Below are 18,200 nucleotides of genomic sequence, written 5' to 3' on the forward strand. Positions count from 1 at the left end.
TCACTTTGTTCCAATCAATCAAAAAACGAAAAAAAAGTATTTATGACGTGTCTATTATGCTGCAGGCACTGAGCTAAGTGTTGGGGCTACAAAGAAAAAAACTAAAAGAGTACCTTCCTCATGGAGATCACGTTCTATCAGAGTTGGAGGAAGAGAGGAGATATATCTCTATACAAAGTATATACAATATTGATACAGGATGGTTTTGGTGGTGAGAACAGATGTAAGGTGATTTTAGTGGAAAGGACACAACTGGCAGGTGGGATTGGGAAGAACTCCATGCAGAGGGTTACTCTAACTCAAACTAGATTTTGAAGGATGCTAAGTTTGGCAAGAGGTTGAGGCAAGGAGAGATGGGTTCTGGATAAATGAGACAGCCAGTGTAAAAGGTCAGGGATGGGAAACAGAGTAACACAGATAAGAAATAGAAAAAAAGGCCAGTTTGGACCATCAAAAGACTATGAACAATTAATGTGGACTCTCTGAGCCTCGGTTTTCTCATCTGTAAAACGGTGAGAATAATGGTTGAACTATTTACCTCACAGGGTGTTTGTAAAGAAAGTGCTTTGGAAAATATTAAAGGAATATATAAGTGTAAGCTACGATTCTCAGCTTGATAGAATCTAGCAGAGCTTGTGATATGGTTACATATATTTGGAAAAATCAATCCCTTCTATGATGTAATGAAGCAACAGAGGAGCTAACCAGGAGAATTAACATAGATGGCATAAAATCATAGGACCATGAAATGTCACAGCTAGATAGATACTTAGAGATCCTCTAGGTTGGAGCTCTCCTTTTGTGGATAAATTAAGTTCTCTAGATCTAAACTAATTTGTTCAAGTTCACATAAGCAGTTAGGTGGCAAAGAAAATGGATCCCTCGAGTAAGAAAGAACTGAGTTAAAATCTGACTCCAGACCCAGGCTATCTGGGAGACCTTAGGCAAGTCATTTTACCCCCTTTTGCCTTAGTTTCCTTGTTTGTACAATGAGATTAATCATAGTATCTCCCTCCCAGGGTTGTTGTGAAGATCACATGAGATAATATTGTAAAGTGTTTAGTACAGTGACAGGCATTTAGTAGGTGCTGAGTAAAGGCTTGTTCTCTTCCACCCTACACACAGGATTGGAATACAGGTCTCCTACTTCTCTGTTCAGTGCTCTTTTCACTGCATTATATCACTAATTAGCTGTGTCACCTTGGGGAGGTCACTTCACCTTTGTGAACCAAAGTTCCCCATCTATAAAATAAAGAGGTTGTACTAGGTCTTCTCACTTATATGGTGGAGGTTATTTGCTCTCATTCTAGACTGCTCTTTGACTTGATGACCATTAATTATTAACAATAAGAAGTGCCATTTCCATAGGTCTTTATGGTTTATGAAGTGCTTTCATCACTGAAAGCCATGAAGTAAGCCATATAAGTATTATTTTTCCATTTTACAAGCGAGGAAGCTAAGGCTTAAAGAAGAAAAGTAACTTACTTGTGATGGTCACACAACTAGTAAATTTTGGAATTGGGCTGGAACCTAGGTCTCTGGATTCCTGGATCTGTACTTTCCCCACCTCACCATTCATATTCCCTGTATCTTGATGACAGCTGAATAAAAATATTGAGAAGGGGGGAGGGCACAATTTGCCCGAGCCTTCCACCCACCATGGGGCAGTCCTGTGGTTGCCATTTTCTGTTTTCCTGAGAGCCCTTTCAAGGATATGAGCTTCACAGTGCCCCAGGGAATGAATGGGTACTTATTCTCAATCCTCCCCAAAGGCTTTTGCTGTCTCTCACTAGGTGATGACTTCCTGCCTGCCTGCATGATCTACCTGTGCCAGCTTTTCAGCTGCCTGTGGTTATTCAGACAGCATCAAATCCCTGGCCAGACATCCTCTGTCCTTGGTACTGGCTTTCCAAAAATCACCAGGAGGGCCCGCTTTGCTTGTCCCCATTGGCACCATGGAGAACAAGGACTGTTCCTTGAAGTCAGTCTCCTGAGACACTTTCCTATCCCACTGCCTGCCTTGCCTCCTGCTGGTTATCATGACATCACCCCACACTGCTATGAGCACAAAGAGGGTGAAACAGGAACCTACCCTTTGGCTCTCTGCTTTATGTACAAACACTAGCAGCAGAGGGAGAGAGCTGGAAAATGCTGCTAGCAGTTTCCTCAGACCAAAAACTCTTTTCCTGAAGAAAAAAAAAATCACCAGTCATGTTGATTGCGGAATCTCTGTCTCTGTCTCTGACTCTTAAGTCTGCCTCTGTTTCTCTGCCTGTTTCTTTGATTCTGTTCCTCTCTCTCTCTCTTTCTCTCTCTCTCTCTCTCTCTCTCTCTCTCTCTCTCTCTCTCTCTTTCTCTGGGTTGGAGGATGGAACAGGCAAAGATCTTGAAATAAAGAGAAATGACTGACCTCTACCATCTCCACCACTGGAGAGTGGCTTTAATGTAAGCACAAACATTTATGGGAGACTTAAACCCAGAGTTAACTCTCCTTAAGTGGCTGGTGTCTTCAGCTATTCCTTTAAATTAGAAATCTTCCTGGTGAAGAAACAATCTGTCCTACATAATGAAGTAAAACACATTTTTAAATGAGCATCTACAATGAAAAATTAATGAAAAACACATCTAGTGGTAAAACTCAAACTTCAGGGATGCTAACTAAAATGATAAATTTCATTTGCATTTTTATGTGCATTTACTTTTCTATGACATATTGCTGTTTAGTTGTTTTAGTCATGTCTGAGTCTTCATGAGCCCATTTGGGGTTTTCTTGGCAAGGATACTGGAGTGGTTTGCCTTACCTTCTGCAGTTCATTTTACAGATGAGGAAACTGAGGCAAATAGGGTTAAGTGACTTGCCTAGGGTCAAGAAGCTAGTGAGTATCCAAGGCCAGATTTGAACTCAGGAAGATGAATCTTCCTGACTCCAGGCCCAGCACTTAATCTGGGCCATCTTTTCATTTGCACAAAATTTCTATGTGCTCTTTCTCTACTCCCATACTTACCTGCTCTGTCCTTTACTTTATTTGCCAAGTGATCTCACATAGGCATTTTACCTCTGTAAGCTTCAGTCTATTCATCCACAAAATTAAGTGAATGAATTAGATGATCTCATACATAGTTATGTATAGGATGAAGGGTTGGAAAAGACTTTAGGGATCTTCTAGACTTACCCATTTTATAGATAAGGAATTGAGTTGGCTAAATGACCTGTCTAATGTCAGACAGGTAAGGAGTTGAAGAGTAAGGATCCAGACACAGTCCAAAGTTCCTACCAGTTCTGACATTCTATTCTCAATGTTATAAGGTCTTTACCAGATCTGATATTTTGTGGCCAAGGTTCCAAGATATCTCTCAGTTCTCACATTCTATGGTTTTATTCTAAGATCAATTATTTGATCTTATTTGATAGTTTTCAGAAGCAATCTCAAATCAAGTTTATCTTTACCTTGGCCATATTATTCAGATACTTATCCGTATAGGAGTTCTTAAATGTGTTTTATGTACTTTTAAAAAATATTTTGATAACTATTTCAATATACTTTGTTTCTTCAGTGATTCTATTTTTTCCAATTTTATGCATTTAAAGATTTTCTGAGAAAATTATGCTAAAATCAGTCTGCCAAAATTTAGGTCTGTAGAACACACAAAAAAATTAAGAACTCTTGATCTAATGAATGTTTCTTTATTCTCCCTCAGCTATGGATTTACCTGTACTGTCTCAGTGCATATGAAATCCTCATCAGTAAAATAAGCAAGTTAAACTCAGGGATTTCTAAAGACCTTTTTATATATATCCTATAATTCTTTGAACTTGTGGATAAAGTCACAGAGAGACTTAATTAGGTCCAATGCTCCTTTGCTTTTCCTTGTCCTGACTGCAGCTGATGTAGAAAGCCTTTCTCATGATTTGCTCAGATGCGAAGGCCCTTTGTGGATAGGGAGACCCAGATAAATGTACACCTGTCTCTATGAGAAAGGCTCCCAGAGGAAACCTGATCAGGGATGTGTTGTAGGAGAGGGCCAGGTGGATGTCACTCTTGCCAAATTCCTAACATACGTATAATGGACCATGATGTACTGGAGGCTCTGATGGTGCTTTCTGGGATAAAACTTTAATGAAATTTCAGGGACTGTAGGAGATTAAAAGCTTTTTTGTTATGAATACTGATGTGTAGGGCAAACATTTGCCCAGTTAGGAGGCCATGTAGATGATGAATTTCCCAAGCATGTTCAGGAACGCTGTTCTTGACTTAAGACCTCTCATTTATGTACAGCTCATATTGAAGAGACACTTCTGTTTTGGCTGAACATTAGCTAGTGTCCATGGTTTTCCTTAATGTTTAGGTGGAAGCTTAGAGTAAGCCAAATCTGCCTAACCAGATGTAGAAGTAGGAGATGAAGAATGGATCCTCTGATCTGCTCAGCAGGCCTCAATAGAGTAGAGCTTATGTGGATCCAGAAAGGTCCTCAGGAAGTCAGGTCAGGCTAATCAGAGCCTGGGAAGAACTAAGGGAACTTCCTAGATTATTGTTCCCCTGCCTGGGGAGTACCTGGTACTGAGCAAGGCCCTTACTAAATGTCTGTTAAAATAAATTGTCAATGATTTATCTGTTACCAGGGTCTTTTTAATTAGCAATAACATATCAGATTTGGGAATGTATCCTGGAGCTCTCCCTTCCCTCCCATGATAGGCCTCCTTGCCCTATGTTCTTCCAAGTCTCTGCTCATACATACACTCAGCGTCAGAGAGTTCATGCCATGCAATGAAACCATTCTATCTGGAGATCTCTCAATGAGAGGGAGTCCTTCCTTCCATCCACTGAGCAAATTGTGTAATTTGGGGCAAGTTACCCCATCATTCTCTGCCTTAGGGGATATTTAAAGTTGTATCTAGTTTAACATTCCATGCTTCTTACGGAGCAAGGACTCTTAACCTTTTTTTTTTTTTTTTAATACCGAGGATGCCCTTTGACAGTCTGGTGAAAACTGTGGCCCTTTTCTTGGAAGACTGCTTTTAAATGCATAAGAGATTACAACGGAAACAAAAGAGTAACAACAAAAAAAAATGTCATTTTTTTCGTATCCAAGTTTATGGCTCTCCCCCCAATTTTAATCTGTTATTTTAAGAACCTTAGTGTAGATGAAACATTTTTTGGATAGGAAGTGAGGAGTAAGGCCACCCTATAGCTTGAAAACAATGCTTTTGCAGGTGAGTGAAAGAATAATAAAAACTTCAGTAAAGACACATTTGTGAGAGAGCTGTCTTGTTTCCCACAAGCCTACAAAACCTTGTGGGGTTTGGGGTATATATAAAGGACTACCCAGCCTGCTTGAAAGTAACGCAACTCCGGACTTGTGAATTAGAGAAAATGTCATGATTCTGAATCTAGTATCAGAGAGGCAGCAAGCTATAGCAGAATAGAATGCTGAGCTTAATTAGGAGACCAGGGTTCAAATCTCAGTTCTGTTACTGAATCATTTTGGTAAGGCTTTTTTTTTTTTTTTGGAAGGGGGAAAGGCAAGGCAATCAGGGTTAAGTGACTCACACAAGGTCACACAGCTAGTAAGTGTGCCAAGAATCTGAGGCTGATTTTGAACTCAAGTCCTCCTGACTCCAGGGCCAGTACACTACTCACTGCATCACTTACCTGCTCTTCTGGTAAGATTAAATAGTCACAAAAAGCTCCGTGTTCTCAACTGACCCTAATACCTGTGACATTTAGCTGTGAGGACCAAGCTCAAGATCAAGTTTGTAAAGGGCTTTGCAAACCTTAAAGTGTTCTAGAAATATCAGCTCTTATTATTATCGGCTTATAATGAATTCACCTTTTTTAAGCTTCTATTCCTAAGTAAATCAAATATATAATCATATTAATAACATATTTATAGATTCTTTTTAATAGTTTAAGCAATCTCTTGGGCAGTTAGTCAGCAGATTGTTTTTAATAGTTTAGGGATATCTTGGGCAGTTACTTGGCACAGTGGATAGAGTCCTGGGCCTGGAGTAAGGAAGAGTTGAGTTCAAACTCATCCTCAGACACTTACTGGTGGTATGACCCTGGCAAGTCACTTAAACCTGTTTGCCTCAGTTTCCTCATCTATAAAATGAGCTGGAGAAGGAAATGGCAAACTACTCCAGTATCTTTGCCAAGAAAACCCAAATGGGGTCACAAAGAGTCAAATGTGACTGAAATCAACTGAACAACAACAAAAGGATACATACATACATACATACATACATACATATATATATATTTATATGTATTTTAAATCATCTTCATTTGGACTCATATCTCCCTCCTATCTCCAAAGGACCAGTCCTTGTAACAAAGAATATCCTATAATAAACCTATCAAGTTCTTTCTACAAACCTCTTAGGTAGCTTGGGAAAATATTTTCCTGTTGTGTTAGGGAAGAAACTGAGGATCAGAGATACGAATAATAGTTTTCATTTGCATGAGGGTTAATGAAGGGACTTAACTTTATGCAGAGTGGCACAGTAAGGGAGAATTCTTTAGGCTTTCTGCCTGATTCATGGGTAAAGAAGATGTAGATAATGACTGAGAAACATGATGAATATTGCTTTGATGATAAATAGGTTGATAGGGAGAATTCCTGCCTCTCACCTCACGCCCTCCCCTTTCCCAATAACTAGTATTAGAATCACCCAGTAGATAAACATAGTTTTCCCTCCTTTTGGTCAAAAGAAAGAATTGCTTTCATAAGGTCCCCTTTCTCTGGAAGGCCCCTTACATCCTGAACAATGTGATTACAGCTCCTTCTACCCTAATCCCTGTGGCTCCCTCCTTCTCCCCAGCCCTCTTGCAGAGGTGAGCTCCTTCACTCTTTGGAGGTTTTCACTCTCTGGAAGGCAGCCCAAAGGCTAACTTTTCCCACATGTTCGGGGTGTTTAAGTTGGCTGGGGAATGGATTGAAGGGGATTCCCTGGAATGGCTGGTGGGCTGTCTGAAAGAGAGTGAGCTGAGAGGAGGTAGCTGGGTGGGTAGATGATGGTAGCTTCTATTAAAACCTGTCCAATTCAGCTGTAGCTATTGGAGGCTTGCTTCTTAAGTGAAGTCATTTCACCTTCATCCTGACCTCTCTCCTGCCTGAGACTGAGGAATCCATTAACTAACGAACAGAACATTTTTCAAATTAATTCCTTGATAGTTTTAGGAAAGGCACAGTGTAGTTGAGTTTTCCCATCCTGGCTTCCTGTGAGTGAGAAATCTTTAGAATATATTCAACCTGGTATTCGCTTTTGAGGATTGAAACTCAGCACTGACCTGACTGTACCAGCCAATTTCATTATCTGGTCTCCAACTTGAAATTTGAACTTTCCCCATCTCCAGATTGAGTGGACTAACCTAACTTGACCTTCCATGAAGAGCAGTGTAAGGCGATAGTAGCAGGGGCATTCTGCAAAAGTACTAAGATCCAATCCTTATCTAGTAGCCCTTTGTCCCTGAGCCAGTCCTACTGAATTGCTTCTGGGACACCAGATACCACTGTTAGCAATTCTAGATGAGTTCAGAATGACTAAAGGGAAACTCCTGAATCTAATTCTTCTTTAATAACCCTTGACCCTGGGAAAGACATTTAATCTTGTGGAGCCTCAGTTTGCTCCTCTGTAAAGTGGCAATAATAATACGTATACCACTTGTCTTATGTATGTGTATATACAGTATATATAATATATTTGCTATAAAATTTATAGCACTATATAAATGTGAAATCTATCCTATTCTCACTTATTCCCAGACCCGTGATTTCATCAGCATGGGAGATCCAGAAGAGCAATGAAAAATATCTTCCAGCTGGGCAGATCAAGACTTTCTCTGAAACTTAAAGTCCTAGAAATTTATCTGGAGAATTGAGATGCTACGTGTTTGAAGTGGGATCTGAACCCAAGTCTTTGTGACCTCTAGGACAGCTACCCCAAGCTGTCTTTAATTGTAGTTATTACTCCCCCTTGGCCTTGAGGCTCATATTCACAGGTGATATCTATATAGCACTTTAAGGTTTACAAAACTTATATACCTTGTCTTATCTGACCTCACAATTATCCTTAGGTAAGCCCTTCCACAGTGCAAGCATTTGAGACTGCCATTAGTGTGGCAAAATTTACTCATCAAGACTTTTTACTTTCCTTTAAAAAAAGTTGTCCAAAACTAAAAAAAACTTCCTTGGAGGAACAGAGGAAAGACTTGGAGTTAAAGGATCTGGCTTTGAAACTTGATTCTTTGTGTGACCTTGGGCAAATCACATAACTTACCCAGGCCTCAGTTTCCTCATCTGTAGAATGAGGGTTAAAGTTCTTTCAGACATTAAAACCAATGATCCAATCAAATTCTTTCTTATACATTTACTAGGTGAGTGGTCATGGGCAAGTTACTTCTCAGAGTCTCAGTTTACTTATCTGTCAAATGGATGTAATCATAATGCTAGCTACCTCACAGTGTTACTATGAGGAACCTTAGAGTGCTATACAATATGAGTAGTTATTGTTATTGGTATTTGGCATGCATTTTGAGAAAGAAAAACATAATTTTACAAAAGGATTTTAGAATTCTTATTATATCTTTTGTCTCTGTTACTTCCTTTGACCTTCCAGCTATCACTGTGGAGAAGCAACGTGGTGTTGTGGAAAGGAGGAAGAGGACTTGACTCCATCCTGGTTGGAATCCTGGGTCTTTTACTTACTAATATGTGTGACTTTGGGTAAGTCCCTTCCCCTCCTTTGGATCTCAGTTTCCTTATTGATAAAATTAAGGAGTTTGGTTAGGTAATCTCTATGTTCTCTTCTGATTGTAAATCTTCTGATCCTAAGTAGGAAAGCAAGGGCCTTATCACTATTTTTCTGTTCAGGAAACAGGCATGGACAAATGAAATGAATTGCTAAAGCCTAGGCAGATATTTTAGGGCAGTGTAAGGACTGGAACCGGGTTTCCTGACTGCTTGTTTAAGAGTGTCACCTTAGAAAGTAGTCTATATCACAAGCTGAGTGGGCATTTGTGAGGTTTCCTTTGGGAAGAGGCATGGAATCGTTTTCTCCTCTGATAGTTATAAGGTAGCCTCAGGCTATCAAATCACACTTTGCAGTTGGTATATGGACCCATCCTGAAGCCCTAGGACTAGCAGCTACTTCATTTTATTGGTTAAATACAAAGTCTTTTTTTCCCACAGAAGAAAACATTGCCCTTGATAAGGTAATATTGTGTATCTAAGAACCCTGTCTTGAACAGTCTATTTCCTGAGGTTTAAATTAAGGAGGAAATGATCTAATGGATGAATAGTAGAGAAGAATGAATCATGTGGGGTCAAGTGTATATGCATGTCTCTTTGTACCCCTTCTGACTCATGGTAACCTGAAGGATTATTTCAGATGAAACTTCAGTAATACTACAGGCATACAGAATGCAAGCAAAAGGCCAAGCTTTAGTAACTAGATAGTATATTCAGATATTACAGAAAGCAAAGAGCTATGGTTGCTTTTTCCTTTTTTTTCTCCCAAATAGCCTTTCTTTATAGCTGACCATCGCTATATTCATCAACCTTTTACACTGACCCAACTCACTGTTGAGGAAAGCACTAGGTATCCTATTAATGTGTGCCCTGAAGCCAAGAAAACGCAACACACAAAACAACCATATAAGACGTTTCACTCCATTCTCAAAAGCTGGGGGGACAAACCCCCACAATAAAATAGTTTTCAAAGGGACTCAGATGGCAAAGGATGCCAACGTACTTTCCACTAATTTATTCAGGCTTCCAAAGCCTGGGCAAGCCCCCAAAATGCTACCCAGTCAAACTACAGATTTCCAAACAGGACCCAACTAATTGCCTGGATAAGCGAAAAGCTGTCTTCTGCAAGCAGTTTTTATTCATCCAGTACATATGGTGAAACTCTATAAAAGAAAAAAAAGGAAAAAAAAAAACAGAGAGACATTCATTTTACCTCAGGGCTTGCTGCCTGAGTCTCACATACAATATAATGCTTTCCCAGTGAACTACCAAGGACTATCCCATTTAGTAAATGTCCTGGATTGAATGTCTTTACAAGCAAAGAAAACAAGCCAGAGTGTTCCCAGAAGCAGAAGCTCAGCATCAGAGCCCACAAAGTGGTAACCAAAAAAAAAAAAAATGCTGTTAAGGCAGTAGTCTTGAAGTTGAAATCAGCTGTTTAAACAAAACCTTGTGCCACTACCACCTTTTCCAAGACCTCCGCCAGCCCGGTATCATTCATGTCCAGCACACACACAGACACAGATCCATTTAGGTCCAGGCCATAGAGCTGGAAAGCCTCAGAAAACAGACAAGGTAAAAGAAAGGGCACAGCAGGAAGATGGGGGTTAAAAGGGTGATGGAGGATAGAACACAAGAAATACCATTGAACATGTAAAGTGTCTCCTTTTGACTTTTGGGCTGATAAGCATATGTGGACAAACTTTGCAGAAGTAAAAGTCCTTGTTAGCAGCTCATGAGGAGACTTAAGAATCTCCTTTTGGGTCTTAGCCACAATTCAGAGAAGTGGGAATCCCATAGAAGGAAAAGAAAAGATGAGGGGAAGTTTGAGGTAAGAGATTAGCAGTAGGATTATATAAGCAATGGAAGCCCTGAATTTACATGCACTATACATTAATCAGGTTTATTGAAAATCTACATAGTAGCATTATTTAGTCAAGACTCAGTGGGTCAGAGAACTGTGAACTATTATATCCACTTATTCACATTGCATTTTAGAACTGATATTATCCCCAATCTATCCAGGTTTCAACAGTCATTCATTTCCTAGGTCTGTAATTCTCTGCTTCATTCATTCATTTCTTCCTCCCTCACTTTCTAAAAAGTGTTAAAGAAATGATGCTTTCCTTGTACATGGGACTAGGGAAATTACCAAGAAAATAATTAAGAATGAAAAAAACCCTATTAAACATCACTCTTATAATTTCCACTAAAAAGGGTACCCAGAAAACAATTGTTATAGTTAAGACATAATTTTATAGAAACTTAAAAAAAAGTTCACTAAAGACATTCAAACTCATTGAACCAAATGCATATATACACATATACACACGTGATTTTTTTGGTAATAATGATGGAATGAGCTTACCTTCCAGACTTGAATATAAGCTAGATCCTACTGTGAACGGCCTCATTAAATAAATAAAGTTAGCAAGCGGTCTCCCACCTTCTTGCTCTCCTCTTGTCAAAACTGAGTAAAGTTTTCTTTTTACTCTGAAATCAGTGTGTGTATGAGTGTGAGCGTGTGTGTGTGCAAGAGAGGTTTGACAGCAGGGGAGGCTGTGGCCAATGCAGCCAGCTTTTGCTGGGTTTATATAGCAGTCCTGATCCTTGGCTCATTCCCCTGTAATGGGATGCCTTCAGGCAGCCTTTTCCACTTTTCAGTTGGTGAATTAAAGGAGCAGCCTCCCAGTGGAGCAGCGAGTACGGTTAGCTCATGGAAGACACACTCACTCCCATGCAGGCTGCCAGAAACGAAATCCTATTTGCATACAATTTATGGCTAAAGAAGGAAATCCCCCCTCACATTTGGTTCCCCTCCCCAAAGCATGTACCAGCGTCAGGAAAATGATTCAATAAATAATTGCATAATTGGAATCTCTGGTAGGATTTTTTTTTTTTGAATGAAGTTTTCTATTTGGGAATTAGAAAGTTAGAGCTAGGCAAGCTTTGTGGCTGTTAGTTAAACACATTTCTAACTATTATCTGGTTTCATAAAGGAGTAACAGAGCTGGGGCTGGCATTTATTCAGTGAGAAAAGAAGACAGAGATGGAGCTCTCTGGGGATGACTGAGTCCTAGAAAAGAAGGTATAAAATATATCTAAAGATGAGGACCTGCTGGATTTCTTTGGAGGACAGATCAGCTATGGATTACACATATGTAGCCATTTCACATGTTATTAGAAAAAAGCCTTTTTTTTCCTGTCACCCTTTACAATGTGTGTATCATCTTTTTTTGAGGGAGGGGAAACATCTTCTACATTCCTGACCTCTCAGGAGTCAGTGTGACCTTCCAACAGGCACTGCTTTTTTATGGGATTCTTAGATTTAGAGCTAGGAGGGTGCTTCAAGCCTATCTTGACCAATCCCCTAATTTCGGGGCCAAGAGAGTTGGATCACGTAGGTGGGAGTAAATTACGGAGAAGGGATTTGACCCTACTTTCTCTGACAATAAATTCAAGGCTCTTTTCTCACAATACTACCTCAGATTTCCACTGATCCTGTTATTAGCCCATTTAAAAAAAATATTTGGTGATCTTACTTCTAGCATGGTTCCCAGGAAGAGGTGGGTCTCACTTGTAGCCTTTCTGGTGGGTGGTCAGACCCTAACCTTCTCTTTTCAAGCCATATGGATGAATAAGCATGGTGTAGCTCTCTGAACTTGGAGAGGAGACTAGAGCTGGAGTTCTTGACTCACTTCTTAGTTCTGTGATCATGGACAGATCACTTCATCTCTGTCTCAGTTTCCTCATCTGTAAAACTTGGATAGTTTTATTTGTACAACTTTTGGGCTTTTTGTGAGAAAAGTAGGAAATAAACTGTAAGGCAGGGCGGGCATCCCCAAAGCCTTAGCTACTGAAGTTTAAAACTGTGCTAAGACTTTTGAGATAAAATGTGAACTGTTATTATTTTTTAGTTCTTTAAGGATTTGTGCTTTGGACAGAATACATACTCCTACTGAGGCTGAGGAAAATCCGGGTATTATTTAGTAATGGTCTTTATGAGTTTCTTTGATCAGTTAGTCAATAAATAGTTATTAAGTACCTACTATGCATTTGGTACTTTGCTCAAGTGATAGAGATACAAAGAAGGGCAAAAGATAGTCCCTGCCTTCAAGGAGCTTACAATCTAATAGGGGAAGACAGTAAATAAAAGGAAACAGAAAGGGGAGAGGGGCATGATGAAATCCAAGATTTACCACGTGGAAAAGGCAGAGATAGCTGGTCTGGATACTTTCCTTAAATGGAGTTTCTGGGAGGAAATCTTCATTCTCTACTTGGAGGAAGGAAGATGTTCCAGAGAAAAAGGGCTAAAAAAAAAATGTATCACCTATAGCCAATCTGATAAAGTTTCTCCAGATGTAGCTAGGCTAGTGTTTGGACACACAGCCCAGACTTGAAACTTCACAAGCTTGAGCAGATCTGCTAGAATGTGAATTCTGGTGGCAGAGTCTATGAAAATCCAGGATCATCTCACTATGATAAAGATGGCATTAAGGGAAAACTTTAGTGGAAGCTTCATTAAATAATCAAAGATAACTGAAGTAGCCCTGGGGGAACAAGTGTCATATTCCACAGGACAAAGCATATCTTCCATTCAAGAGGAGATACTGAAAAAAGGAATGAGCATAACGGAGTGGGGTTAGAAAAGGCTTCTTGCCTAGGTAACCTTTATCACTTGGGTCTTAAAGGAAATATTGAGTTATGAACTGGCATAAGTAGGGGAAGGACAGGAGTTCTTAACCTTGTTCTGGTTAAGTTCCTTCTTTCTTTCCTTCCTTCCTTCTTTTATTTTCTTTCTTTCTTCCTTTCTTTCTTCCTTTCTTTCTTCCTTTCTTTCTTCCTTTCTTTCTTCCTTTCTTTCTTTCTTCCTTCCTTCCTTCCTCCCTTCCTCCCTTTCTTTCTTTCTTTCTTTCTTTCTTTCTTTCTTTCTTTCTTTCTTTCTTTCCTTCCTTCCTTCCTTCCTTCCTTCCTTCCTTCCTTCCTTCCTTCCTTCCTTCCTTCCTTCCTTCCTTCCTTCCTTCCTTCTTTCTTTCTTTCTTTCTTTCTTTCTTTCTTTCTTTCTTTCTTTCTTTCTTTCTTTCTTTCTTCCTTCCTTCCTTCCTTCCTTCCTTCCTTCCTTCCTTCCTTCCTTCCTTCCTTCCTTTCTTTCTTTCTTTCTTTCTTTCTTTCTTTCTCTCTCTCTCTCTCTCTTTCTTTCTTGCATTTTTTGAAATGTTTTGATAAAATTGGTTTCCTTTGTAATCCTATGCACTTAAAATATTCTGAGAAGGGATGCATAGGCTTTACTAGAATGTCATGGTATCTATGACAGTAAAGGAATTCCTGAATGAGGCAAAAATAAGATGATTCTAGGCAGATTGCTATTTCTTCACTCCAGGACCTTCATTCCTTCAAGCTTGAATTGTTGGAATTAGCAGGTGTCTTCTAATTTCCTCTCATTCCATTCTGTATATTCCTATCCATCAATCAATTTAAAATACCACATTTATTGCAGAATCACAAAATTTTCTAGATTGTCAATAAGTAGCTAGGTGGTAAAGTAGATTGAACATCAGACTTGGAGTCAGGAAAATTTGAGTTCAATTCAGTCTCAATTCTTTGGTATCTGGGTCACTCTGGGCAAGTCTCTTTAACCTCTGTCTGCCTTACTTTCTTCATCTGTAAAATGGGGATAATATCAGCACCTACCTCTCAGGTGTTGTAAAGATAAAATGGAATAATATTTATAATGTAAAGTGCTTTATAAGCCTTAAAGCACCATATTAATGCTAGCTATTATTATCTATTCCAAGACCATTGTTTCATAGATGGGGAAACTGAGACCAAGAAGAGGACGTGACTTGCCTGATATATCTTAGGTTTCTAGATTCCAAATAAAGATCTTTCTACTGACAAAACAGAGCAACAATTAAAAATTTTCAATGGCTTCTCATTATCTATCGGGGAAAGGTTCAAATTTTTTAGCCTTACATTGAAAACTTTCCACAATTTGCTCCCACTCTGTCTAACCAGTCTCATCACCCTTATGAGGATATTTTGATAGCCAATGTTCCGCATACTGTTCCCAGAAACTGGCATGTATCTTTGCTCATTTCATTGCCTTAACCTGTAAAGCTATCTATCTCCTCTCCTTCTCACTTGGCTCAATCTTCATCATCCTCCAAGGCATAGCCCAAGTCCCATGTCCTACAGAAAGCCTTGTGTGACTTTTGCAGTTCACAGGATTCTTTCCCACAAATACATTTTCTCTCTGCCTCTCACTTAACACTCACTCCTATAACTGCCTTTGTAAAACTCCTTGAAAAAAACAAAATTATTTCCTTTTTTCTCTAGGAACTTATTATCTTTTCCCCCCAAACTCAATCCCCCCAACTTCATTATTTCTGCCAATGGCATCACTATGTACCCAGACTTCCATGTTTTCAACCTGAACACCATGTCTCGTGATTTCCTTTTCATCACTATCTCTATCCCATTACTTATAGTCTTGTAATTTCTACCTCTACAGTAAATATTATATCCATTCCATCTTCTTCTGGTACAGGCTTTCATTGCTTCTTGCCTCTACTATTCCAATAACCTTCTAATAGCTCTTTCATGTGTCTATTGCCTTCCCCTCTTAACCATCATTCTTGCCACTGCCAGTCATCTTTCTTATCTATAGATTTGGTCATGTCATATTGCTTCTCAAAATTCTTCAATGGCTCCCTCTTGTCTGCTAAATAAACTTAAAACTCTGAAATTTCAACGACTGAGTTACTGTTGGGAGTGTTCCCTAAATTTTCCATTGGTAACAACTTTCCCTTTTAGAACCCACATACCATTTTTTTTTTCTTATGGATCTCTCCAATGTACTTTTCATGTAATTGTGTATTCTGGTTATTCCTTATCCTCCTTCTAGACTTTAAGCCCCTTCAGGGCAAGGATTGTATCTCATTTAAACTTTTTATATCCCTCCAGCATAGGGCTCTGTGACCAGTTGGTACCAAATAAATGTTTGTTCACCAAATGAGTAAACTCTAAGATGAGGGACAGGAACTTGAAAGAAACACAGACAACGGTGACGCTGAGATCCTTGAAATAACTGTGAAGGGAACCAGATTTATGTCTGCTAGCCTTCTACCCCCTCTTCCTAACATCTCAAATTCTGCATTCCTTTCAGTCCTTTTTAACTGGAATCACTTTCTATTTCCTCTGTGAGGCCTTTTCTGATCTACCTGGTCAATAATGACCTTTTCCCACAGACTTCGCATAACACTTTCTTTTATAGCCTTCTAATGTACTCATCGGGTATTGTTTTGTATTACAATCATTGTTTGCTTCTTATTCCTCCAGCAGATGATGAGTTTCACAAGGGTAGAGCTATGTCTTACTTAGACTTCAGTTTCCCTCAGTATGTAACACAAGGCATAACATGTAGCTGTTTGATATATTTACTGATTTGAATATGAGCAGAAAATGGGATCAAGAGAGATGAAAGATTTAGAGCCAGAAGGTACCTCAAATGATTCCACCTCATTTTGCAGAAGAGAAAACTCAGTGGGTTAAGTGCCTTGCCTAAGGCACACAGTCAGTGGCAGACATAAAGTCTGAAACCAGGTTATCCTCATATCTTAGCATACTTTTCATTGTATCAAATTTACTGTATGCTGTTTTGTACCCTTATGCTACTCAGGAAACTCTTAATGACTTCTTGCTAATACTGGAGGATTTCCCTGGCAAACCTTGATCTGTTACTATTCTCCCTGCGTATGGTGTGGTACCCCAACCATTTCTATGACTGACTAAAATGCCTTCAAAATATGTTCTGTTAGAATATTGTTCTCAGACAAAAGGAAAATCCATAAATAGCCTTAGTATAAAACAGTCCATTTAAATTTTGCAGCTATTTCTGGCCAAATAAATCATTGACTCCTTGGGAACTTTCAGTTCCACATATTTGGGTAGAATGGTTTACAGTAGGAAGGGGATTTTCTATTGCAGCCATTAGAGAATATTGTTGGCTTTCTTGTCACTCCAAGTTAGGATAAATTTATTCCCTGAGTTTTGTATTGAAAAATATTTTTTTTATTCCTTAATGTCATTGAATTTTGTCCCTATGGTGTGGTAAGAAGACCAACAGATTTGAACCATAGAATGCTGTTGCAGATCCTAGTTCTGCTACCAGTATGACGTTGGGCAAATGACATGACCTTTGTGGGCACCAGTTTCTTCACTGGTAAAATCAGGGCTTGGACTAGGGAACCTTTAAAATCCCTGTAAGGCCTGCCATCTATAATCTTGTAACCTGTATCTAGGCTACCAATTCACCCCTCATTTTTTGTTTCTACTGAGGACTCACAGCAAAGGCATTCTTTTTAGGTATTTCTCATTAGTTTATGTGGCAATTCAGAGTGGTATCTCATTGGAAGGAGCATTGGTGTAGGAGTGAGGAATTTAGGATTCTTATCCTAACTGTGTCCACATTGTACATTAAAAAGGGAACTGGATTTGGAATCAAAGGTTGTTGTTGTTCAGTCCTGTCCCACACCATTTGGGGTTTTCTTGGCAAAGATATTGGAATGCTTGCCATTTCCTTTTCCAGCTCATTTTATAAATGAGGAAACTGAGGAAAATAGGGTTAAGTGAATTGCTGAGGACTACATAGCTAGTAACTGTCCGAGGCCAGATTTGAACTCAAGAAGATGACTCTTCCACATTCTAGTCCTGAAACTCTACTTAGCTGCCCTGGAATCAAAGTACCTGGATTTAAATGCTGGCTCAGTTGTTTATTACTTGTGTGACTTTGGGCAAGTCTCTTTCTTCCTTGAATGAAAGCAATGGATTAAAGCAGGAGCCCTTTGGCAGTCAGGTGGAGTCTATCGATCCATTCTCAGAATAGCATTTTTACATGCATAAAATAAAAAACATAAAATTGCAAAGAAAACCAATTATATTAAAATGTAGCTTATCATTTTAAGTTCATGGACCTCAGGTGAAGAAGCCCTAGACTGAAAAAAAATCTTTAAATTCTTTTTTTTTAAGATCAAAATCTTATGATACTACAGAATTTGTAACTAGTCATTTGGCCCTTTGTGCCTTAGTTTGCTTATGTGAAAAGTGGAAGTGAGGATACTTTCTATGCTTGCCTTACTGCTAGGCAGACCCTAAAATCCAGTCACACTGGCCTGTTTACTATTTTTTCATATACACCACCAACTCTTTAAATTGCCCTAACTGTCATCCATATATGACTTGTTCTCCTTCACTTCTAGCTTTCTTGGATCCCTTCAAGACTCAACTCAAATCCTTCTCTCCTGCTCCCCAGTAGCCTACTAGCTCACACTCTGTATGTATATGCATATGGTGTACTAAAAGTCTTAATGCAGTCTTCAATTATAGATATATATTTTATATATACATATGTGTGTGTGCATACGTGTGTGTATACATATATACATGAAAGATAA

The 18,200-nt window shown here is 39.1% G+C and overlaps 1 protein-coding gene across 9 annotated transcripts in view; it reads right to left on the bottom strand.

Moving 5' to 3' along the window:
• Positions 1 to 11,444, bottom strand: part of TNC (tenascin C) — a 114,959-nt gene extending 103,515 nt beyond the window's left edge. For 3 of the 9 annotated variants that reach the window (XM_072631741.1, XM_072631739.1, XM_072631740.1), the window contains exon 1: positions 11,117 to 11,441. The gene's annotated coding sequence lies outside the window, so the exon portion shown is untranslated. Of the gene's footprint in view, positions 1 to 11,116 lie in introns of all 9 variants that reach the window. The other 6 variants (XM_072631737.1, XM_072631738.1, XM_072631742.1 and 3 more) reach the window with 4 other exon arrangements.
• Between the last annotated feature and the right edge of the window lie 6,756 nt (positions 11,445 to 18,200).

Source organism: Notamacropus eugenii, chromosome 1 (assembly GCF_028372415.1).
Source record: "Notamacropus eugenii isolate mMacEug1 chromosome 1, mMacEug1.pri_v2, whole genome shotgun sequence".
In the NCBI taxonomy this organism is placed as follows: Eukaryota; Metazoa; Chordata; class Mammalia; order Diprotodontia; family Macropodidae; genus Notamacropus; species Notamacropus eugenii.